The sequence below is a fragment of the Lissotriton helveticus genome, chromosome 3_1, assembly GCF_964261635.1.
Source record: "Lissotriton helveticus chromosome 3_1, aLisHel1.1, whole genome shotgun sequence".
NCBI lineage: Eukaryota > Metazoa > Chordata > Amphibia > Caudata > Salamandridae > Lissotriton > Lissotriton helveticus.
In genome coordinates, this window is record NC_136061.1 from 2,091,023,455 (window position 1) to 2,091,049,232 (window position 25,778).

Below are 25,778 nucleotides of genomic sequence, written 5' to 3' on the forward strand. Positions count from 1 at the left end.
AGAGTGCAAAATTATATATATGCTATTATACTTCTTGTGCATACCCTACAAATAATGTGTTTAATGTGAAGTGTGTGTTCATGGTCCAGTAAAAAAAATGTTTTCAAAATAGGTCAGAGTCGAGGATTTTTTTGAGAAACGTTTACCTAAAGAAAACATGACATCTCTAATTTATCATTTAGACCTGTCGGATATAAGGTTCTCAATTTTTTTATCCAAAATACTTCTCGCCGGAGAAGTCTGTTTGAATTATTCGCTCCAGGTAATTTTTTAACCTGTTCTATAATCTGGAATTTTAACTGTGCGATGGTATGTCGATGCTCTTTCCAATGTACGGCTAATGGAGAAGTCAAATGTCCTGTTCTTATTCTGCTTTTATGCTCGGACAGGCGTGTTTTCATTTTTCTTTTTGTCTTTCCCACATATAAAAGCCCGCACGAGCATTTGATAGTGTATACTACATTTTCTGAGTAACACGAGTGTCGCTGCTGTTTGCAGACATTCTTTAAAAATGTGTTCTTTTAAAACACGGGTATGATGTCTGCGAGGTCCGCGGGCCGCCAGGGCAGGCTTGCCGGGCTGCCACTGGCCCGCGGGCCGTACTATGAGTACCCCTGCCTCAGATTGTAAAGCGCTCTGATATCCTCTGGGATCAAGTTCGCGCTATATAAAACTTTATAAATAAATAAATAAACAGGTAGTATGGTTCAATAATGACATTTTTTCACCTGATTGTGGATGCAACAGCGTCTCCCCTAGTATTACATTGTTACAATGTATACAATTCCAGCATTTAAATGTTCCTGCTTTCTGTAACCTTTGTGTACACGCCTTGTGAGTTACCATTTCTTTCAGATTTTTCGCCCTTGTATAGGCAAACAGTGGTTTGTCTTTAAATAGTTGATGAAAGTCCTCTTCCATTGCTAATAGTTCCCAACGTTTCATTATGATTAGTTTTATGTCTCTTGATACCGTAGAGTATTTTGAAACGAACACTGTTCTTTCAGCTGATGATCTTTTAGTCTTCTCCAATAATTTCAGTCTTGGGATAGAACATGCTTTTTGCATTTGGTTATCAATTAACTTCTCCGGATATCCTCTATCAAGATAGTTTTGCTTTTGTAGTAAACAGGATTTCTTGCAAGATTTGTCTTCTGATGAAATACGACAAATGCGCAAAAATTGTGAAAACTGTAAATTGTTCACCAGGGACGGAGGATGAAAACTTTTATATAATAATGCGTTACTTTTGTCTGTGGATTTTTTATACACGCTTGTGTGTATTGCTCCGTCTCTCAATTCAATTTGAACATCTAGAAAGGGTACTTTCTTCTTATCAATCAAATATGTGAACTGAATCCTGGGATCCACTAAATTCAATGTTCTGATGTTTTTAAGTAATGTCTCCTCTGGAACCTTCCAGATTAGGAATATGTCATCAATAAACCTTCGAAAACAGATCAGACCATTTTTCCATGTTCCATCATTTAAGATAAAATCGTTTTCGAATTTTGCCATAAAGGTGTTTGCATAGGCCGGCGCTCCAGGAAAACCCATGCATGTTCCGTTCAACTGGTTGAAAAATTCTTCATGCCAAGTGAAATAGCTGTTTTGCAAGCAAAATTCAAGAATTTGTAGAATGAAACTTTTTGGTGCGTCCAAACTTTCTTGACTTAATAATGCCCATTCTGCCGCCTCAATTCCACTTGCATGTGGAATAGAAGTATACAATGCAACTACATCTACAGTGCATAAAATCCTCTCATCTGTAACCTGATCTTTAATCTTGTCTAAACATCTCAAAAAATCTGTAGTATCCTCAATGTGTGTGGTCCATTTCTGGACGAATGGCTTTCGTTTCAACTAATGACGGAGCATATAACCAGAGAGAGCATTTGCAGTAGGATCACACAGAGAGCTGAGAAGGTGAGTTTTGGGAGTTGTTCCATGACAAAGTTGCAAGAAAATTACAATTATTGGGATGGTTCATTATGGAACATTTGTATTGCAGCTTGGAGATTCGCTACACAGACGTCATTTATTGAGAAAGCTGCATTTCTTATTGGAGTAGAGGCAACTTTGATTTTTTTAAGGTATATATGAGAAAGGAATATATATTTGAGACAAGCTTTTTGGAGGAGTTGCAATTGATTTCACTGATGACTTTACGATTTGGTTACAGTTATTTGATCCATGTGTCATCATAGATTTCAAGTAAGTTGATTTTATAGTGTGTGTAACACAGTGGTGTTGGTGATTGGGTCACATTAGTGTAGGTTGGAGAATAGTTTTTAAATAATAAACTAATATGGAGTGTCGCATCAAATAATATGGTTACATTTTGATCTTTTTTTACAGATATATACCCCTGAAGAAGAGACAACAGTCTCGAAATGCATTGGGTTGGAATCTAGAATTGTATAAATTGCGTGCTAATAATTATGTAACAGATTGTTTGAAAATTTATTGTATATGAATGTAATTACATGAACTTTTTGAATGTAACGATTACATAAACAAAGAGACAAACACTGATAAAGTTGTATTAAAATGTATGAATATCATTTCAAGGGTTGCATTAAGGTTGTTGCATGTTGGAGTCCTAGTCGCCTTGGTAGGGGCTAGGCCACTTGATTCTTACCTGTAACAAAGCCAATTGCATTCAACTGCATTTCAATTGTATTTAACAGCAAAGTATCATTTCAGTTACCTGCACCAGGCCTGGCTTTGTTCTAGAAATAAAATAACTAAATGATATTTTTATACAAACCAAATTGGTCTGAGTTCAGTCTTTGAGTGTGTGACATCATTTCTTGCCTGAATATGTATAATAAATGCTTAACAATGCCCTCTGATAAAGCCTTACAACTCACCCACACTACCACAAATAGAGAGTAGGGTATTATCTACTTTTACCTCTGCCTACCTTTGGGGTTCCACTGGTCTCTGTGCACACTATAACTCACTTTGGTATAGTATATACAGAGCCAGCTTTCTACATAACCTCTTAATCTAAATCTCTGAATGCAATCAAATACTTGTGATTGTGAATACTTGTGATTAAATCTTTTCCAAGTCACTACAATTGCATTTGAGCCTAAGCAACTCACCATAGGGGATGTTCTTGTTTTGGAGTGTGTTTCCTTCTCATTACAACCTTTTTTTAGATTTATTTTTATTTGAGTTTCATTGAATACAAGTTAAAATCGGGTTAGAGTGACACATTTTATCTACCACTTCTCATGAACAGGTACATCTTTGCAAATTCATATAGCGGATTATAGCAAGAATATGAGAAATCAGCCATTTATAAAGCATCTTACACAAAAACGAACATTGCAAAACTAGTGCAGTGCAGTGCAACATTACACATTAAATCATAAACTACCATCTGTCTTGTATAACATCTTAACTCATACAGAGAGAGGATTCTCTATCACATTTGGGTTTCCAACAAATAGCTTGTAGGCGGGGCCCAAAAGTCTTTTGTTCTGGAAGCCTCTTGAATTTCTTCAGCATATGTGGCCAATTGTTCTTTACAATAAACAAGCTCTTTCAACCACTGTGTCACTTTTGTCGCAGTATTCCCACCCCAGTTCTTGGCAACTAAGCGTTTCGCCAATAACACGGTGACAGCAACAATGAGCCTGTGAAAGGGCTTTCATTTTTTTACCAAACCCTATAGACATATCTCAGGCGAGCATTCCACCTTATAATCGCCGTGAGTGTACAAGTGACATTTATCCAGATGCCATTGATGGGACAGCATGTCCAAGCCAGATGCACAAAGTCTGCCCCATCTACCCCGCATCTCGCACACATAGCATCATCATGTAAACCATACCTCTTTAACCTCGGTGTATAATACATTTGATGTAAAAATTTATAATGGATTATACGAAGATTACAATTTGCCATGAGGTGGCCAGTCAGCGCGCAGCATTCCACCCAATACTCCCGGGTCAGCGGCAAGTACAGCTTCTCATTCCATTTAGCAAGAGAGGTGGAGCCCTGTCCCTCTGTTTCTCTTTGAGAAGCATTATATAGCCTGGTGATGAGACCAGTTGATTCCCCCATTGATAACGCTATTTGTAAGGCTTTCAACATTTTCGGCTCCTCAGGGAACCTTGGTTCAAGCTCCCTAACAGCCATACGCAATCTGATGTAAACAAAACCCTGCATCGCGGTACACTGAGTCCCAGTCGTAAAGTTATTAAAGGATAAAAACCTGCCATCAAGGTACATGCCACCTATTTTAGTTATACCTGCACCTGACAATATACTCCATGCCCCTTTCTTGTGTGTCACTGAGATATCCGAGTGCGCAGCATTCGGCATAGCTGGTGCATATTACTTTTCGATGCTACCGCAAGTACCCAGAGCTAACAGTGCACGCAACTGTTGAATCCCTTCTTATTCCTCAGTGTTTTATGGTGTAGCACCATAGCCTGTGGGAGATAACGCTGGGGAAAGTACCAATAACGCACAACTTGAGCTTGTGCACAAAGGTAATATAGGCGCATGTCAGGGGCTTCAAAGCCCCCCCCCTTCAAATGGTAGTGCTAGCGTTTCCCAGCTACACCTGGGTTTTTACTCTGCCCACATCAGTCCATATAAACAAGACTGAATGGTCTGGAAAGTAGCCCTATTAAGCGTTAAAGGAATATTCACGAATAAATATAACAATGTAGGAAGAATTGTCATTTTGTCATTGTCAATTTGGTGACAGCTATTCTGTCAGCCGGTTCACTCAGTTTGGCAATCACACGGCCGTAGTTAATACTGACCACGATGTCAGGGTCTCTGTGCACCCAGACTCCCAAATAGTGCACTGGTTCATGGGACCAGCTCAGCAGAAATTCCAGCTCTACTTGCTTAGAGCAGTCCGTGAGGGGGAACACCATGGACTTACTCCAGTTTATGCCAAGGCCTGAAAATCTCTTGAAGCAGACACACTCCTTTAACAGAGATGCCAAATGCAGTGCTGGTTCCCTGACATACAATATCATGTAATCCGCATACAATTAAATTACTAGAGGGCACTGTCTGAAATCCAGCGCCGCTGTGTATCTTGCATGCCAAGGGCTCCAACGCCAAAGAGAACAACATCGGGTATAAAGGGCATCCCTGCCTAGTGCCTCTATAGATACTAATGGATCAGAGACCACACTGTTAATGTGTATCCTGGCAATAGGACCATTATACAATAGACACACACATTGCAGGAAGAACAATGGCATTCCTATACGCTTGAGCACCACAAACATGTAATCCCATCGCAGGCAATCAAATGTTTTAGCCGCGTCCAGAAGTACGGCTGCTGCCGGAAGCCCGGGTCTAGCTGGTTTAAAACAGAAAACCTCGTGATTGATCCGGCAGCACCAGATTGGGGATCAAGGGCTGCAATCTGTTGCCAATGATTTTAGCTAATATTTTAGTATCTATTTATCATAAAAAGGGGCTGATATGACTCACATCTGTTAGCCACTTTATCTGTTTAGGTCTCGCCTGTCGATGCGCATGCGCATCGAGCAAGCGAGACTATAGGGGCTCATCCACACTTTATCTAACTTGCAAGGAATCGTGGCGATTCCTTGCAGTGCCCGTGACTTTTAAGCTCAATGCGCATGTGCATTGAGCTTAAAAGCGCGTGCACAGCCGCCCGCATTCCTCCGACACCTTTGAAGTGAAGCTTAGCTTCACTTCAAAGGCCCGGCTTGTTCACACCCACATGCCGCTCCGCCCCCTCCCCTGAGTCATCCTGCCTGCCCCTTCCCGCCGTGTCGCATTTCTCCTCCCCCCTCCCCTCTCTTCCCTCCGTCTTGGTTCTTTTGTCGATGTTCTTGTTTTCCTTCTTTTTATATACGTGTGTACGTTTTACAGTAATTTGAAAAGTGTTTCTGCACCTATTCCAAGTCCGCCTCTGTGGAAGAAACAACACAAAGTCAAATTTTTTCACAATTAAATGTGCCGTTTCTATTTTTGGAATTGTTGTTCTTACTGCCAGTGTTATTAGTCTGGCAAGTTTTGGTGGTGACATGTTTACTTTTCCTGCTTCTTGTTTTTTTAAAGAGGTTTAGGCTTGCAGGAAAAACATTTTTAAAAATGTAACGATCGCACCAGCTTGTGTCTGCTTTGCCGGTGCTTATTACCTGTTGCCGCCCGTGGTCCGTTTCACAGTACGCGGTGTTTTTCTCTGCCCGGGAAGTGTTTGGAAGTTAGACTGATTAACTATTAGTGGACAACTCCTCGTCCAAGCCGAAACTAGCAGTCTCGCACCTCGTTGTTGGAGTCGGAGGAGTGGCACTTAAACACATCCTGTCTTCCCTGTACTTTACTCATCTACGCTCTGCCATCTAGCGGTTACTCACTTGATAGCAGCGTTCTGTGTTCCTGTTAAGAGCATTTTCTGTTGCATTGAATTGCTTAAAAAATACGGGCTTATTGTTAGTATTTATAAAACTAATCAAAACAAAGCAAGCAAAAATAAAAAGTATATTTTTTACTACTTACATTATATTAACCTAAAATGTAATCCCGAAGAGTCCCTAAAATGAGTTACTCCCCATCTTATGAGAGAGAAATTGTGTATTTAACTTGAAGCATTTTACACATCTTCCATAACAGAATTTATAGTGAATGAGTGGATGGATGGATACTCTTAATAGATTTTACTATCATCTTAGAATTTAGTTCTGTGTCATCTTGGGTTTTTACAACTTGATCTCTGGCGAGTCAGTGTTGTAATTACTTTGATGCAACATCTCTTCTAGGATGTACTTAGTGACAGAGCAATTACAAATCTTTGCAAAGCAAATTAAGCTATCATCAGTGGGTTGGAGAGGTTGCTTCAAATGAGACTTCAGATAAAGCTGAACGATGCTCATAATAGCAAGACCCGACTAATAAGCTATAAATCCAACAGTAGACATTCATTACAGGACTGTAACTACTCCGGTTGCATGTACTAATTTCACCAATCAATCTTGCCACCACATCCACCACCACATCCACCACCACATCCACCACCGCATCCACCGCCACATCCACCGCCACATCCACCACCACCACATCCACCACATCCACCACCACATCCACCGCCACCACTACATCCACCACCACTACATCCACCACCGTATCCACCACCACATCCACCGCATCCACCATGACATCCACCGCCACATCCACCACCGCATCCACCACCACATCCACCACCACATCCACCACCACATCCACCACCACATCCACCACCACCGCATCCACCACCACCGCATCCACCACCACTACATCCACCACCGCATCCACCACCACCACATCCACCGCATCCACCATGACATCCACCGCCACATCCACCGCCACATCCACCGCCACATCCACCGCCACATCCACCGCCACATCCACCACCACATCCACCACCGCATCCACCACATCCACCACCACATCCACCACCGCATCCACCACATCCATCACCGCATCCACCACCACCGCATCCACCACCACTACATCCACCACCGCATCCACTCACCCTCAACACCTCACCCTCACACAGTGCAATAGGTCTCACAGGATTTTTAGTTAAAGCTTTTACAAATGTTTATTGCTTTTTTGATTTGTAATTCTTTAGCATTGGCTACAAAAAATAAAAATGCAAAAGATTTACAACAAAAAACCCATAAACAATTCTAAATGCACTAACTCTAATGCTGCGAGACCTATTGCATTTCCAATGCTTGTTTTAACAATGTGACTATTAAGGCTTCTCGGAAAAGAGGGGAGGAGAACACCTGTCTCATATGCTTCAGTATAGACCTACAGTAGTCGGGGGCCAGCAGCTCCACATAGGCCTTTTTAAAATGTGCTTGGCAAGCTGTCAAGACCAGCCGCTTTGCCATTGGGAAGCAACATTATGGCCTTTTTAACATCCTCACCGTTACTGGTTGCGTGAGGTGTTCACGTTGTCCAAGGGATAGCCAGCCCAGACCTATGTCATCCAAGTACTGTGTAAAGTAAGATTCCTCCACCGGTGATACAGGTCCATGTAATTTAGAAAAAAACCTCATGAACACCTGCCTGATGTCAGGGGTGGTATAATGAGTCACTGAATTATTATCTAGCTTTTCTACAATGTGATCTTGACTTGACCGGTGATCGAAGTTTACCAGCCGGAGAGCAGCTAGGCCTACCTCCCTCACCATACTGCAACCCACCTCCTAGATCTATGCGGAGATTCTTGCCCAGCCGCTTCGTAATATTAAAAAATTAAATCCCTAGTTTGGGCCAACAGAGTAGGATCCGGCATTCGTGCATATGTGCATTCCAGATCTTGGTTTTTTTTTGTTTTTTTGAAGTTTCAAAAACCTTTATTGATAGGTACGTATAGGAACACATCCGTGTGCCTACAACCCTGGGGCCGGCAGCAAAAGAAGAAAATCAAGCACATCGCTACTGAGAGAACACAGCCCTTCAGCCGACAACCCGGGGGTCCGGCGGCGAAATAAAGACATGTACGTGCAGATCAATCAACATGAATGCTTGTGGAAAAAAGTAATATGCCATAATGTTCATAGAGCTTGTAGGAATGCACATGTGATTGGGTGAAGACCCTCCATACCCTATCGTCTACTCTGCTGCAAAAAGGTAAATCACTAGGCTTTTGAGACCCTGAACAATAACAAACAACCACCCCCCCACCCTCCCTTAGCACACACACAAGATCCCCACACGGCTGCCCAGTGCAGAACTCCCATCGGGCATCCACTCCCAGCCAAAAAGCCTACCTGACAGCAGGCATGCATCGAGTCCCCCGATTCAATATTTGAAGAGTGGGCCGTCTATCCCTTGCACATCAAACGGGCTCTGACAGTCGAATACTGCCCTCCGCCCTATCTCGACATACTCCCCACCAGTCCATTCTCGCCCCTCACCAAAAGAGCTAGGGAGCCATGGTCCTACGGCCCGAGATATCCTCGTAACTACCCCCATGATTCACTCTGGGTGGGGTTCTCCGCTATCAGGACCATCCTCTGGTGCGACTCCTGCAGCACCTTCTTGCAGGTAGGCCTGATACAGACCCCAAAAATTCTTCGGACGGCTTGTAGGGGGGAGCAACTCGCTGTAATGTTCAGTTTGCGTGCAACAATAAAGCATGTCGTGTGCTCAGCGTTTCGCCGTTGGAAGTGGCCCCTTCATTTTAGCACATTGCAACCACTCGCCTAGCAATTAGCATCCCCATGTCTGGGAGTCTCCTGATCGCAACCGGGAGTTTCCTAGAATAGCCAAGGAGCGCCAGCGCAGGATCTGGGGTCAACTCTAGCTCCAGGATCGCATTCATCTCAGTAAATACGCTACCCCAATAATCTTGAACTCCCGGGCACAGCCATGCCAAGTGCATAAAGTCAGCTATCGGCTCATGGCACCTCTCACATTCAGCAGACTGCCGGAGTCCATACCTATGGAGCCTCTCTGGGGTGTAGTATACTCTCTGGAGAAACTTAAAATGTACCAGTCTATGTTTTCCATTCAAGGATAACTTCTTAGTGTTCACACAACAGTATCGCCACATATCATCATCAATTGTGAGCTGAAGATCCATTTGCCATGCCACCCTGGCTTTCATAAGCTGTTGGTCTCTGTGGGACATAGCGATCTTGAACAGGTTCATTAGAAGCCTGCGGGGAGTCTCCGATTTGATAACATACGTGAGTTCCGGGACCTCCGGCGGCTCCGCTAAGTCTGGACCCAGCAACTCCAAAAGGGCACTACGCTATTCGCCACTTGGTCCCAGGTTTTAACTTTACCATCATGGAAAAGGTCGGCCGCCAGGTGAATGCCCAGTGTTTGCAACGCCTTGACCACACCTTTCTCGCCGATAGGAGATAGCCATTGAGCCCAGTCCAAGGGCATGCTAGGAGAATAGAGCAGCGCCCCTCCCTGTGCCTGCAAAAGGGAGTGCCAAGCATGGTTAGTCGCGGTAATCGAGTCTAAAACACCTACTCTACGATCCTTAGGTTGGAATACAGTGGCTGGAAGCGTAAGTCGGTCAGCAAATACACGCTCCATTCGCACATGTGGGATGTGTGCATCACCATGTATCCAAGTATGCAAGTGTGCTGCCTGTGCCACTCTATAATACAGCTCCATATCCAGGGCTCCAAGACCGCCCATATGATATGGCAGAGTAAGGAGGGTCCATTTTGCTCTGGGTTGCTTACCAGCCCATGCTAGTTTAATCATGAGTTGTGTCAGTCTCCGGAAGAAGGCCTTCGACAGTACCATCGGTATGGCGCTGAAAAGAAACAGTAGTCTGGGTAAGACCACCATCTTCATGATGGCTGTTCGTCCCATCAGCGACAGTGGGAGCTTGAACCAAGTCTCCACATCATCCTCAAGTCTACTGAACGCTACCCCATAGTTCTCGCTCAGTAAGATCTCAGGGTCAGTATGTAAGCGAACACCCAAGTATCTAATCGGATCCAGAGACCACTGCAGCGGATATTCCATGTCGAATCTCCGGGTAGCCGGGGTTAGGGGGAAGGCTAATGATTTCGCCCAATTGACCCGCAGACCCGAAAGAGCCCCGAACCGGACCACCTCTCTAAGCATCGAGGACAAATTGTTTTCTGGGTCACGAACATAAAGCAGGGTGTCATCCGCGTACATCGAGACCACTATTTTGTATGTGGGGAACTGTATACCCTCGTTGCCATGATATTCGCACAGTGCGCAGGCGAGCGGTCCGCCACAAGGGCGTAGAGTAGGGGGGAGAGCGGGCAGCCCTGCCGGGTGCCTCTGCCAATCGGAAAGGGATCCTTAACCAGGTCACCAACTCGGATCCTGGCAGATGGCTTGTTGTATAGAGCGCCTATCATGTGGAGGAATGGCATGCCCAGACCCATCCGCTGTAGCACCTGTCGCATGAACGGCCACTCAACAGTATCAAAAGCTTTTTCCATGTCAAGGAACACTGCAATAGCCTTGGAATCCTGTCTGGCATGTTGCATTGTGCCGAGGACCGTGCAAACATTATAGGTTAGATTCCTACTGGGAATGAATCCTGCCTGCTCCGGCCCAACTAATTGGGGGGCGAGAAGTGCAAGGCGGGTCGCCAACACTTTAGCATAGATCTTGGCGTCGACATTTAGCAAAGAGAGAGGCCTATACAAGCCACATTCGTCACAGGCTTTACCAGGCTTAAGTATTGTTACTAGTAATGCTTCCCTCATGGATGGTGGCATACAACCTTCTTCACAAATATCATCAAAGAGCGTGGATAAATGGGGGAGCAGTTGTTCCTGAAAAGCTTTATAGAAGCCCACCGTGAGTCCGTCGGCACCCGGCGCACTTCCCGAGCGCATGCTCGCTATCGCCTCTATTATTTCGTCCTTCTCTATGGGAAGCATAAGGAATTCCCTATGTGTGTTAGTGAGCATGGGCAGAGCTATGTGTTCCAGGTATTCGAGTATTTCATAAATAAGGACTCCACAATTGGAGGAGTACAAGTCGGCATAAAAGCTACGAAACGTGTTAGCTATGTCGGACTCGTCCGTGAGGACCTGGCCTTTCGGGTCCTTTAACTCAGTGACCTGCGGCCTCCTCCTGCTGTCCTTCAATAGTCTAGCCAAAAGAGAACTAGGCCTGTCCCCCTCACCGTAGGTCCGAGCTACCGCGTACTTTCCCATGTGTTTAACTTCCCTGTCAGCTTCTTCATTGTATTCAGTTATCAGAGTCTTCATCTCTGTAGCCAGAGAAGGGTCAGGGTGTCGCAGGTGCAGCTCCTCAAGGGACGCCAGCCGGCGCTCCAGGTCCGACAGCCTCTGTCGGAGAGATTTAAGAACACTAGAGTGCTTGGACATGACTATGCCTCGTATGTAGACCTTAAAGGCCTCCCATACGGATTGTAAGTTATCCACAGAGCCAATATTAGCTCCGAAGAAGATATCAATCGCCTCCGCCAGCTCACCCCTGAAGAGAGGGTCAAGTAAAGAATATGGTGGAAACCGCCAAGTGAACGGGGAGATTACTTTAGCAGTAGTGGCCAGGACCAATAAGATGGGTGAATGGTCTGACAGTGTGCGAGGCAGAACCCTACAGTCCCTCAGGCGTCCCATCACGGCAAGGGACGCTAGCCAGTAATCAATTCTGGTGTAAATGTCATGGTAGGCCGAGTAGTGTGTGTATCCTCCCTGTGCTGCATGTCTGTACCTCCACACGTCTTCTAGGTCTAGACTAGTGATTACACTACGCAAAGCCTGTGTCGCCGCTGAAGACTTACGCAGCGGACCAGCAGATCTATCCAGGTCTGGGTTAAGTACCAAATTGAAGTCCCCCCTCAGAGGATCTGCACAGTTGTGTAGGTACGAACCACGCGCGCTAAAGAGTGATAGAATTCCGGGGAATCATAATTTGGACCGTATGTGTTAACAAGTACCAATTCCAGCCCGAGGCCTTTACAGGTTGATACTACATAACGACCCTCAGGGTCAGCATTCAATAGCGACAGAGTAAGTTTCGATTTAGGGTTCACCCAGGTTAATACTCCCCTGGAATGAGTCGTAAAACCTGCTGCTGTAACATTGCCCTCCAGGCCCTTACTGTGTAACATCTTACTCGTGAGTGGGAGATGGGTCTCCTGGAGGAGCGCTATGTCTACGTGCTGCCACTGGAGGTAGCTTAGCACCTTCCGTAGCTTGCGGTAGTCGTTAAGGCCTCGGACATTCCATATTAGAGCGCGAATCGAGGCTCATCGCGGTGGTTAGTGTTATGTCGTGTGCATGCAGAGCTATCTTGTATGCCCGCCATGGGCTGTGTGTGCGATGTCTAAGAGTACATCACCCCCCAACTGGAGAAACAAACAGCGAAACATTCCCATCCCCCACCCACAGCAGACCGCCCCCAACTTGGCCTTGCAGAGTGCGTTCCCACACCTCCCCCCCCTCCATCCCATCCCCAAACATCATGAACTCCAAAGAGTCAAACAGGTGCATAACGCGCGGGGGCCGAGGTTGCCAGCACACCAGCAAGAAGCGATCACACACCCTGCACTGGAGCCACCCCGCTCCCCTCTCGCTCCATCTAATAGCGTGCATTAGCCAATTTTGTGGTTTTAAGACTGTGAACCAATTTTGACTTTCCGTAAACTTATGCTTACATATAACCGTTACCCTCGTCCCTGAATCTGACAATCAATTGGCAAACCTCCTTCAGACAGTAGTTCAATTGCCCGTAGACGTAGTCCGGGTCCATAGACCGCAGTGCCCGGCGATACTCGCCCCACCACGCCACTATTCAGCACGAAGGGGCCACACTGCACGGTCACACCCAGTGCCCTGATATGTCCCATCCCACCCGTTGACCAACAACACAGGAGTCCGCCAGAGTATCACTATTCACTACATCAGCTTATGCTCCTTACCACCTTGTGTGAATAACACGTAAAGGTCGGTCACTCCTGTTCATCGAGTTGACTGCTGCTGCCAGCTTCGTTCAGAGGTACATTCGCATCCCTGCGGTGTTCCCTCGACCAGCCTTTTAAAGCTTGTTGTAAGGCCTGAGGGTCCGTGAACAGGTGCGAGTGTCCCTGTCGATTGACTCGAAGTTTTGCCGGGTACAGCATGGCGTAGTCCAGGCCGAGCTCCCGTAGTTGACGTTTGAACGGGGCAAAGTGCTTGCAGGCCTCCTGTACTCTGGCAGTGAAGTCGGGGTAGAGAGAAATCTCCGATCCCTCGTACTGTAGTGTGCCCTTGTCTCTGGCCTGACGTAGGGCTGCGTCTCTGTCTCTATAGTTTAAGAGCTTGGCTATTATAGGGCGCGGAGGGGCACCCGGACACGGACGCGGACCCAAGGGGTGATGAGCCCGCTCCACTACAAACATCGGGGAAAAAGTCTCCTCTTCTAGCAAGGTGATCAAAAGCTTTTTGATAAACCTCTCCATGTTGCCTGTCGAGGTCGTTTCCGGGAGACCCGTTTAGGTTGCAGCGACGGGAACGCGACTCCAAATCTTCCATTTTATCCTGCAGGGCTTGCTTCAATTTCTCAATATTTTTATGGTCCGTATCGAGTTCCGTTTGCGCCTCCTCCACCTCAGTCAACCGTCTCTCAGACATATCCAGTCGTTCTGCATGTTTGTCAATCTATTCCGACATTCTGTCCATTCTGTAGGTGAGGGCGTCTAACTTTGAACCTAAGGATGTCATGCTGTTCTGGAGGCCTTTTTCCATAGCTAGCAACATGCTCTTAATGTCCGAGCCTCCTGCGGCGTCATCCTCAGCTTGCATAGCAGCTTTGCCTGCGCCCTCAGGATCCTGTGATTTAGGGCGCCGTTGGTCGAAGGAAAGTTTACTCTGGGTCTTGTCGCCTCGCCCCATCTTGGAGAAGTGCTTCTATCACCTGTCAGTCTCAAGCCTCAAAAAATCTAGGAGAGCACCAAGTGGTGGACAGGCGGGCCTTATGTAAGGTCTACGGGGCTGCCAGATCGTCTCAGTGGCCGGGGGCTCACCCGCGCAGTCAACGCCCGATCGGCCCCGCCGGCAGCCGTATCGGCAAGTCGCCCAGAGGTCCCCAATCCTACCACCAGGCGTATCTCGGACAGTACGGGGCAATTGTGTTCAGCAAAGGGGGACGTGCCAGGGCCGAATCGCAGGCCAGGAAAGATGGACCACCATCCACAGTCCCAGGGCTCAGAGGGGGCCACACTCACACTGTAGACTGCTCTTACGTGTCCAGCAAGGGACCCACCAGTGCGTGGAAAGTAGATCCCGCGAGATGAAGCAGCTCCGTCCCCCATCTCCCCCAAGGGTCTCCGGCTATATCTAGGACTTGTGGGCTCAAATTCTGGCCTCCCCAAGCTTCCAGACCACTCACTGACGCTGTCTACTTGTCTCACCAGGGCCAAGGGCGCTTCCCCTTCAAGCTGGATAAAGGCTGTGTGGCAAAGACTCTGACTGCACACACCGCTGGTCACGTTGCTGTCCAGGCGAGCCGCTCCGAGGTTGTGCTTCACCTAGCACTGAGGCTCGGGCCACCCTTATGCACTCTCCGGTGGCGGGCGCCCCCACCACGCACTCAGGGGCACCGGGCACAGTTGTCACAAAGGGGGTCCGCCTCTCTTCACTAGCACCCAGTGGCAGCGCGATGTGTAGGGTCCCAGATTAAAGGGGGGTGGGGGCGTGCAGCGTCGCCCGACACCGCAGGCGGGACCGGGCGGCGGAGAGAAAGTCCCGATCTCAGCTCCGGAGACACTGCGCCGGCCGCCCCCTGGTCCCCTGCTCTCTCCGGCCGCACGCACACTGACGCCGCCTGGGCAGTCTCCACACTCGAGGGCGCGGCTTGAGGGCCCTCCACGCAGCCTCCCCGTCTTGTGTCAGGACTGCGGGACTCCGGCACCAAATCGCAGCCGCGGGTACAATGCTGCCAGCTCCAGTCGTTCTCCGTCTAAAGGGGTACAACGGAAGTCGCAATATTTTGGACTAATGCAGGATAATTAAGGATTTATCAATGTAACGAGACTGAGCTCTGGGTTTAGCCGGCCATCTTAGTTGCCGGCAAGCTCCGCTCCGCGCAGTCCAGATCTTGTATCTTATATTCCAACGTGCGCAGTCACAGAACCTTAAGACCCCAGCTTGGGCTCCAATGCATTCCCCACGAGTTGTAACTTTGAAGGCCTCCCACAGTGTCCCAGATCCCTTGACTGTGCCCTCATTCTCATAGAAATAATTAGCAATAGCCATCCCAATCTTGACATGGAATACTTGATCCAGTAGTGCAGTCGACTGAAGACGCCACTGAAAAGAGTGTCTTGGCAAGATGTCAGACCGATGTGATCCATGCACTAACCACCTTGAATACCAGCCAGTAATCCGATCTGGACCATGAGCCGTGTACAGTGGACTCGAATGGACCCTTCCTGCCCGCCGGGTTACGGCTTCGCCATACGTCCACAAGTCCTTCTGCCCCATTATCTTATTGATCATCTGTTTGCCATGCCATGTAGTTTTGGCAGACTTATCTAATTGTGGGTTCAAATATACATTTAAGTCACCTCCCCAGATCACTGCCGCAGAGGGCAGTGCCGCCATCCGCCTCCAGATGTCATTATAAAACGCGGTATCATCTACATTAGGGCCATATACGTTTACAAGTAGAAGCCTCGTGCCACCCAAGCAGCCCTGTAGAGGGAGCACCCTCCCCTGATCATCTGTCTAAGAGTGAGTGAGCGTAAATGCAGTACCCCGCCTTATCAATATTAGCATCCCTCTTGAATATGCAGAGTAAGATGATGCAACCCTGATTGCTGCCCAGCGTGTTCCCATATTCTGCTCTGTGTGCTTGGTGAGGTGTGTTTCCTGTAAAAAAGCCACCTGGATATCGTATTGTGCCGGTCTAAGTATGCTAACGCCTTACGGATCTTTTTAGTCTTATTGAGACCTCACACATTCCAAGTCAATAATTTAATAGAACCACCAGGGCTGTATCTTATCTATTGGTAGCCAGCTATTGGGATGCTTACATAGGATTCCAACATTGCTAGGCATTAGATCTACTGAGTCATGCAATCTACACTGCACCTGCTTCAAAACATAGACAATTACCCTCCCCCACCCACTTCAGCACCCACAACTTGCCAAAGCCATCCCGGAAACAGAAAAACAAAACACATTTAAAGAACATGATACAGAAAAAAGTGCCGGGTACACCTGTGAGGGGAGACCAGAGTGCAATCACCCTCCCAAATGTGAAGGGAGGAGGCCAAACAGCACGGCGATCTCGCTCATCAATTACATATCCATGCAAACGAGGGCAAATGTAAATATAACGTGTCCACAATATTATACCGTACTTGCACATCCAGGAAGAGTTACTCACCAGGAATGCAAGCATGGTTAGCATTACTCAAACAATCTTTACAGGCACTTAAACCCATATGCAGATCTCAGTTATTGGTTACCGCCTCTGAGAGACCATATAAGATCCAACAGTCAGAGTACTAAGTGCAGGCTGTCCACTCTCAGTCCTCCTCCTTGTCCTGCGTTCTGGAGGTTTCTCGCAGGGTACGTGTTAGAAATGGGATCCCTGGCTGGCCAGGGCTTGCGCCAAAGTCAGTCAGAGACCACCACTCCTAAGTCAGGGCAAGGGAGTTACACGCCAAGATAACCCCTGCTCACCCTCTAGGTAACGTGGCGCGAGCAGCAAGGCTAAACTCGGAGGCGATGTGAGTTAAGTATTTGCGCACGCACCCCAGCAACAACACCCAAAGGCCCACCACAAAGGAAACTCCACACAAGGTTATATAAAAATAGCCTTTGTATTACACCAAAACACATTAGATAAAAACACACACTTTACAATGTGCCAGAGGCACGGGCAGAATTTACAGGGGATATGTACAAGACAGGACCACCAGGTCCACTGTCAGGAATCAGCACTTTTAGAAGTAACCCTTTTAGAAATAGCACTTAGAACATAGCATAGAAAAGGTAAAATCACTGTAGTACACAACCAGTAACTACTGGTAACCAGGACCTCACTAGTACCACCTGCACTAGGAGAAAAACAACCACCTAAGTATCACAATACCTGTAGGGGTGTACGAACATGGCACATGACGCATAAAAACACATTCAGAGGTGCAGAAAATGAACAATTGCGCCAAACTCACATAAGTCACCACCTGTGACTGTCCATAGGCCAACTGGCCTTGTTGGGGCTAGGACGCCCTGTGTCCCAAATGTCAGGGGGGCCTAAACGTGGCAGCTGCCCACGAAGTGCTGGGCAGCTGTGTGAGACAAGGCTGGGCCAACGTGGGAGCCTCGCAGGCTCAAGAACAATGGTGGGGCGAACACGATGTGGGAGCCTCACAGGCTCTGCAGAAACAAAATGTCCCCCTGAGCCTCTCTGGGCTCTTAAAACAACAATGTGGGACTCAAGAGCCTCTCTGGGTTCTTCAAAACAACTGATGCCCCCACGAGCCTCTCAGGCTCGAAACGCCATGTGGGCTGTGAGCCTCTTGGGCTCGGGGTACAAAATGCCCTCCTTGAGCCTCTATGGGCTATCAAAGACAATTGTGGCGGCTGAGCCCCTCGTGGCTCGAAGAACAAATGCCCCGTCATTGGAGTTGCCTGCTCTCTCGCAGAGCAACTCTGGAAATGGCCAAACTGCACCCCCAAGAGCCTCGCTGGGCTCTCAGCAAACGAAAATGCCCCTGAGCCTCTCTCCGGGCTCAAGGAACAAGGACCTGGCCCCTCGAGTCTCTCGGGACTCGTAAAACGAATATGGCCGGGAGCCTCTCGGGGCTCGAAAGAACAATGGGGCCCAGGAGCCTTTCGGGGCTCAAAATACACAACTTGCCCCCAGGAGCCTCGGGGCTCCTAATCCAGAATGCGGGGTTGTTGGAGTCCCTCACGGGGGACTCAGAAACACATAATGCCCCAGGAGCCTCGTGGCTCTACACACCGACGGGGAGGGGCGGGCACCGGCAATGTGCCCCGACGCCCTCCTCCCTTCACTCGCTCTCTGGCCCTAGAACAATGTTGGAGCGGCCCTCTGATCAGGCGGGACCGCTCGACAGTCAGGCTGCACACCCCTCGGGAAGCCCACACTCCCCGGGCATCCATGGCGCTGCTCTCGCTGGCGGGACGGCTCTCCTTGCGGGGCTGCTCTCCCTCGGAGCCTCGCTGGCGGCGCTTCCTTCTTCGCTGCTCGGCTGCGGGGGCGGGACGTCCGGCTGCTTCTCCCGGGCCGCTCAGCGATTGGCCGGCAGACCCAGCACTTCCGGGTCGTCGCAGGCAGCGCGGCGGCCCGGCGGGGGCTGCACACACTCCTGGGCTTGCGGCGGTGATTGTCGAGGGGCAATGCCGGGTGGGCACCGGCGAAGTGAAAAATAAACGTAGAAGCGAGGTGGGCACTCGCTTAGGACACATAAAAAGGGGTGGCACCCTTATATAAAAATAAAGTGCAACAAAGCACTCTGGGGCACAAAAAGGGCAGGAGTGCTTCCCTCAGAGGGAAAACGACAGCGCTCTGCCCAGGCAGGCAAATTAAAGCGCTCACGGGGCGCTAGGGGCAGCCACAGCCCTGGGGCAAGGACAAAGGCACAGCAGAAGGTCCTGGGCATCAGGAGGAGCATGCAGGGCCCAGGGGCCAGCGCACAGGGCAGGAGACAGGCCCCATGGCGGTCCCTCCTGGGCCCCACCAGCAGCAGCCCCCTCCTATCAGGATCCTGGAAGAGAACACTTTCTGTGGGGACACAGCCCCATTTTTATACTAGTAAATCCTTTGTTCTGGCACAGGGTGAGGGGAGAAACCAGTCGCAGCTGGTTGGTGAGCACTCTTGATGTGCTCAATCACCCTTTTCAATCACTGGCAGGACTAGGGTCATCAGTCGCACCACAGGGGGCGGAGCCAGCATTGTCTGGGGAAAACCCAGCCTCATTCAAGACACAGGTACACTCCTCCCCAGCCATCAGCATGCTAATCTCCCACTCACCACCGGGCAGACCCATCCAGCCTTCCTGGAGCCAGGCTCACCAGCCAGGTCCAGCCAATCACACTCCGGGCATATTTTACACTAATATGCCAACTCCTAGAAGTGGCATTTCCGCACAAGACACAAACATGCCACATACATCATCTCGCAGCATTCAATCACACGAGTCCGCGCATACCAGACTCGAGTCTGTACACCCCACGTATCAGGAACTACCAGGGACACATACATTCCCCATGCATTCCTATGGGAGGGCAGGCCTATCTCATCACATGCACTCAGGGAGCGCACGCACTTTACACTGCGCCACAGTGTCAAAGTGCGCAAAGACCAGAAATCACTATAATTATTTATTAACACTAGGCAAAAAGTTCAGGGCTGTACCTGCCAGACGGCCCAAGTCCAACACATACGTTTAAGCGTCTACGTATTCCATCGCTGATTTAGGATTAGTGTACACTATTGCCTTCAGTGCCAATGTGGAACCGGGCCGGGTACAACATGGCATACAGAATGTTCGCGGCAATCAGTAGGTTCTTTACAAATTGAAATTCCCTCCTAGCCCCCCGAACCGATGTGGAAAAGATCCGGCTAGAAAGCCAAGTTATTACCCTGAAAAGTTAGGGTGCCTTTATCACAGGACAACCGCAGTACCGAGTCACAGTCCCTATAATTTAACAATCAGGCAATGATTTGTCTCGGCGGTGCCCCCAGGGGGGCGGGCGGGCGGCCAGGGTTCGGTGGGCTCTTTCAACAATCAGCATCGCAGGAAGTTTCTCCAGCGGTGAGGGCCTCCAACAATAACCCACGTAAAGCACAGTAAGGGACCCTCAATGATCCATTGCACTATGCAACACAGTCAACTGCCCGGAAGTGCCCCCCAACCAGAACACACTGCTACAGTTTATAGGCTATTTGTCTCTCTGCACCGTAAAATAACTCACGATGGCTGGGGCGCACATGTAGCTCAGTGTCAAATTTCAGTCAGCACCTCAAGCCCCAATCGTATAAGTGAAAGCACCAGTCTCTCTGCAGGGGCACCGCTTAACGGGGCTTCTCGTACCCAGCAGGTCGCACAGCCAGAGTCCCGCCCAGCCGCAATGCCAGGGCTGCCCACACTTATCTTAGGCCCTGAGCTCTGTGGCCAACTCACTCCACTCCCAGCAACATGCCCTCCAGTCGCCGGCAGGGATATCGCCTAGGGCCTCGTGGCTGTCTCAGAGCATCCAGCGCCGCACTCCATACACATGAGGGGTAGATGCATGCGCAGGCCTCCCGCTCCGCTGCCCTCCTCCAGCAGGTCATCGCAGCACACGCTGGGCACCGGAGCAGGGAGCAACGTTCAGGGCCCGGCTCCAGTACCGCTAGGGTCCGTGCGGTGCCGCCTCAGCAGTCCCTCCTACCCGACCGCAGTCGGGTCCTCAACAGACTCACGCAGTCACCATAATGTCAGTGGGCCCGCAATGGCGGCGATGCAGAAACATAGGAATCTGGGCGGAGTACCTTCACAGTGCCTACCCTATGTCGCACACAATGTCAAGACAACATCACCCACCGGTTCGGGGCAACAGATGTTGAAGTTAGAGCAGTATTATGCACGGATTGTAGGTTCTGCCGATGGAGCTGCACTAACGTGCAGCTATCTTGACGTGTGCCCTCTAGCGCCCCCCCTCCCCCTCATTACCACCTTAGAAATGGATTTTATTCCTGCCATTTGCAAAGTATTTTGTGGGTGTTCCCACATTTTCAGGCCATTTCCACCACTGTACGCCCATTCCCAGCCTAGTGAGTCTCTTTAAAAGTGCAAACCAACTTTTTGTGAATTGCAAAAATTAGGTTTCGTCTCATAAAAAGAAGATGTTTGTACCTTTAGGGTGAATTTGCACAGGTAGATAGGATTGTGTGTAAGTTCAACAAACTTTATGCATCTAGGATCTGGAACGACATTCTCATAAACATCAAGACTCCTAAGACAGCACCTCCTAATCAAGAACATGCCCAGAACACAATAACTGTAACACATCATCACAAGTTGAATCAGATTCTTTTCTGCGAAGGTAACCCTACAACAGTGTTGAACAGTGTTGACAATCTCCAGACTGCCAAAAGTGCTACAGAGTCCTACTATTGGCCATGTGTATGCTATACAAATGTTCATAACATAATGCACACTCACCACAGAGTCAGTCATCACTAGGTAGAATCCATGATGTAGGGACGAGAGAAAGAATAAAGGGCAGTAAAAAAACTATGAAGCTATTCATCAAATGGCAGAGAATAAGGGGACATTCAAACAAGGGGAAAAGAGATACTTCAAAGCCTTCTGGTAATAAGGAGCTGTGGGTTTTTATACTGGGTGGACACTCACTCCACATATTTATGGCCACAATGGAGAACCATGGCACACATATCTTGAAGGTAATGGAAAGAAACTGAAGTTGAGCAGCTCACAAATTGCAATATTCTGGAAATTACAATCTTACAGTCATTGCCTATGAGAACTGATGGAATTTATTGTTAATAATGATTATTGTGAATGATAATGATTTATGCAGCAGTCCTACCAAGGTTCCCAGGTCCATATGTGACTAGCTCCTCCAGTCCAGGTGTTTTTCTTAAAATTCTAGGAATTGTAGTCTTGTTTCTGCTATTACAAAAACAGGACTACAAGCTGCAGAACTCAAAGAAAAGACGTAGAGTGGAGCAACTGATCACGCTTGGGCCTATGAAAAGTGACAGCTATGATGCAGGACTGACGCCATGGTGGATGGCAAGCTGAACTTTAACAGGTATCAGGAGAGCAAGGCGTGATAGGTACAGTAGCCAGACTAGAACTTGGGCCATCTTAATTTGGAAGAGAGCGGACTGTAGGCTGGCTCCTTATGGCTGAGCTCTGTTTTGAATAAAAGGGGACAAGGATCAAATCAGAGACTGGCATATTCTGAACTTTGTCACAAAGGGCTGTGGTGCTGCGGTAAAATCAGAGCCTAGTATGAGACATTGGGTAGTTAGTGAAGGGGAGGGAGTGAGCCCTTCTCAAGCAACAGCCACAATTATGGTCCACAAACATTCACTAAAATAACCTGTACTTAACCCTCTTGTAGCTTGGGACAAAAGCAGTTAGGTTTAACTTAGAGGCAATGTGTAAAGTACTTATACAGCACACAAATAGTAAAAAAGTGAAAACACAACACAAGAAAAATCCCTTTCCAATTTAGAAAAATAGAGCACATTTTAATACACTGACATTAGAATGACGAAAAGTACAAGTCAGACCCCTGCTCAAGAAGCCCTCAGCAGATCCCACAGACCTCAAGAACTACCAGCCCATCTCCCTCCTCCCTTTCACGGCAAAAGTCGCTGAGAAGACCGTCAACGCACAACTAACAAGGTTCATTGAAGACAACTCTATCCTCGACCCCTCCCAATCTGGATTCCGCAGCAACCACAGCACCGAGACCACCCTACTCATCGCCACAGATGACCTCTGTAACCTCCTCGACCAAGGACACACCATGGCCCTGGACCTACTCGACCTCTCAGCAGCATTTGACACCGTCTTCAACTGCCCACTCGCCGCTAGACTCCACCACGCCGGAATACAAAGAACCACCCTCGACTGGATTCACTCGCACCTCACCTGCAGAATCCAAAGAATCAGACTGCCACCCTTCCTATCCGAACCCATGGAAGTCAACTGCAGAGTACCCCAGATCTCATCGCTCAGTCCAACCCTCTTCAACATCTACATGGCCCCCCTCGCCGCCATCGTCAGACAGCATGGCCTCAGCATATTATCCTACGCGGACGAGACCCGGCTCATCCTCTCCTTCACCAAGGACCCCACCACCACCAGACTCAACTTCCAGGAAGGAATGCAGGATGTTGCTTCCAGGATGAGCTGCCTAATGCTCAATTCAGAGAAGACAGAAGTGCTCATCCTTGGAGCCTCCCAGTCAGCATGGAACAAAACACATGATAGTCCACCGCCCTCGGCAGCACCCCCAACTCCCACGGACCATGCCCAAAACCTCAGCATCGTACTCGACTCCTCCCTCCCCATGAACCAACAGGTCAACGCCGTCGCCTCCAACTGCTTCAACACCTGCTGCATCCTCCGAAAGATCTTCAAATGGATCCCCCTGAGTTAAGGAAGACTGTCACCCATGCACTCATAACCAGCAGACTGAACTACGGAAACACCCTCTACACCGGGCTCAACAGGTCTCTACTCTGCAAGCACCAGACAATACAGAATACCGCAGCCAGACTCGTCCTCTGCATCCCTTGACACGAACACATCAGCCAACACCTATGGAACTTCCACTGGCTCCCAGTCGAGAAGAGAGTCCCTTTCAAGATACTCACCCACGCCTACAAATGCCTCCACAACACCAGATCCCAATACCTCAATGAGATAATCTCCTTCCACGTACCCAGAATAAACCTCTGATCCACCAACGTTGCCTTTGCCGAAAACCCCACGCATTCTCAGAACCAGAACAGGAGGAAGAGCCTTCTCCTACATCACAGCCAAGACCTGGAATGAGCTCCTGATCGACATCAGACACACCCCCTCCCTGAACATCTTCAGGAAGACACTCAAGACTTGGCACTTTGACTGAACGGAGCTGCTTGGCCCCCCCCCCCCCAGCGCCTTGTGACTCTCACGGGTGAGTAGCATGCTTATAATGCCCTGATTGATTCATTGATTGAAGCGAAGATATGCAATTTCCAAGATTTCGGCTAAGTATAGTGCCTAAAAGTACAAAGCGCCACTCGTGGTTGCCAGGTGCAAGAGCAGGTGAAAGTCATAAGTTCAGGCCAACTGTGTTGGAATGCTTGCTGGATACAGGGAGCAGGTTATTCCTACTGAGAGAGTTACATTCTAAAATCCAGGACAAAGAGTTCTGTCCACGGTGGAGGAGGTACAGAGGAGCAGTGAGAGCATTGTGAATGTTTGTCGTTGAAGCTGTAGCATGAACATCCTTTCGGGACTAGCAGACGGTTGTTGCAGGAAACTGTGTCTGTGGTCACTGCGGGCAGTCGATGCTTGAGCGTGAAGTGCAGATCTCGCTTTGCCAGGGGCTGTATCCTGAAGAGTCGGGCTCACCGAAACTTTGCATTGTCGTTGTTGTGGGCAGCAAAGATCTAGGCATGAACTGGCCTGTTACTGGTCGCACAGAGTTCAACACCTTAGGATTTCTTCTTTTCTTTAAGGAGGAGATCAACAGATGCCACACTATGGGTCCAGAACATGGTGGCCACCTCCGGGCAAGGGCCAGGAGGGCTCAACAGGTTCAGTTGCAGGTCCAGTTCCAGCAGGTCAGCTGGGTAGTTGCAGAGAGACCTCTGGAGCTTGTTGTGTTCATGTGACTCAGAAAAGGAGATCAGTCAGCCAACCTTTGAGTCACTTTAGACTGGGATGAAGAGTGCAGAGTGCAGACCTAGTCTTCTGAGCACACAGGGAAGGCCTCAAGCAGCAGGGTATCTTTCTTCTGTAGTATCCAGAGGTCCAGGAATGTACTGAAGAGTGAGTTTGAGGGTTCCCTTTTTATACCCGGAGCCCACTTTGAAGGCGTCTGGAGTTTTCCCCAACAGAGGTGTTTGGAATTGCCAGCACCCCTGTCCTGAACCCACTCTGTCTGGCAGCCCAATAGGCTAGTGTGAAGTACTTTGTGAATGTTTTGGGCCAGTACCTTTAAAGTACAATTGTGGTAGATGACAGCTCTGCCCCCAAACCAATCAATCCAGGGATGGCCCATCCGGCCAAGACCCAGACCCACAATTGTGATGTTGTCTCAGAGGAATACACAAAGGCTAACTACACCAAGTCATGTAACTCTCAAACAGGCAGCAGGTACCATACGGTTAGGACAAGAAAATGCCAACTTTCTCAAAGTGGCATTTTCAGGATTGTGACTTAAAATCCAAATGTACCATTAAAGAGGGTTTAAATTAGAAACCCTCAGACACCAAACATAACTTTTCTACCTGCTCCCAATCAAAGAATTTCACTTATTTAAGATAATAAGCGAACGCAATGTTATACAATGGAAGATGTATGTCTTGCAACAGTGAAAAACAATTTGGAGAGTTTTTCACTTCCTGGATATATAAAACTTAAAAGTACATGCCCATCTTTTTAAATACAATGCACCCTGTCCTGAGGGCTGTTTAGGGCCTACCCTAGAGTGACATATGTATTAAAAAGGAAGGCTTAGGCCTAGTTAAAGGTTTATATTACCATGTCAAAATGGCAATTTAAAACAGCACAGACAGGCTGCAATAGCAGGCC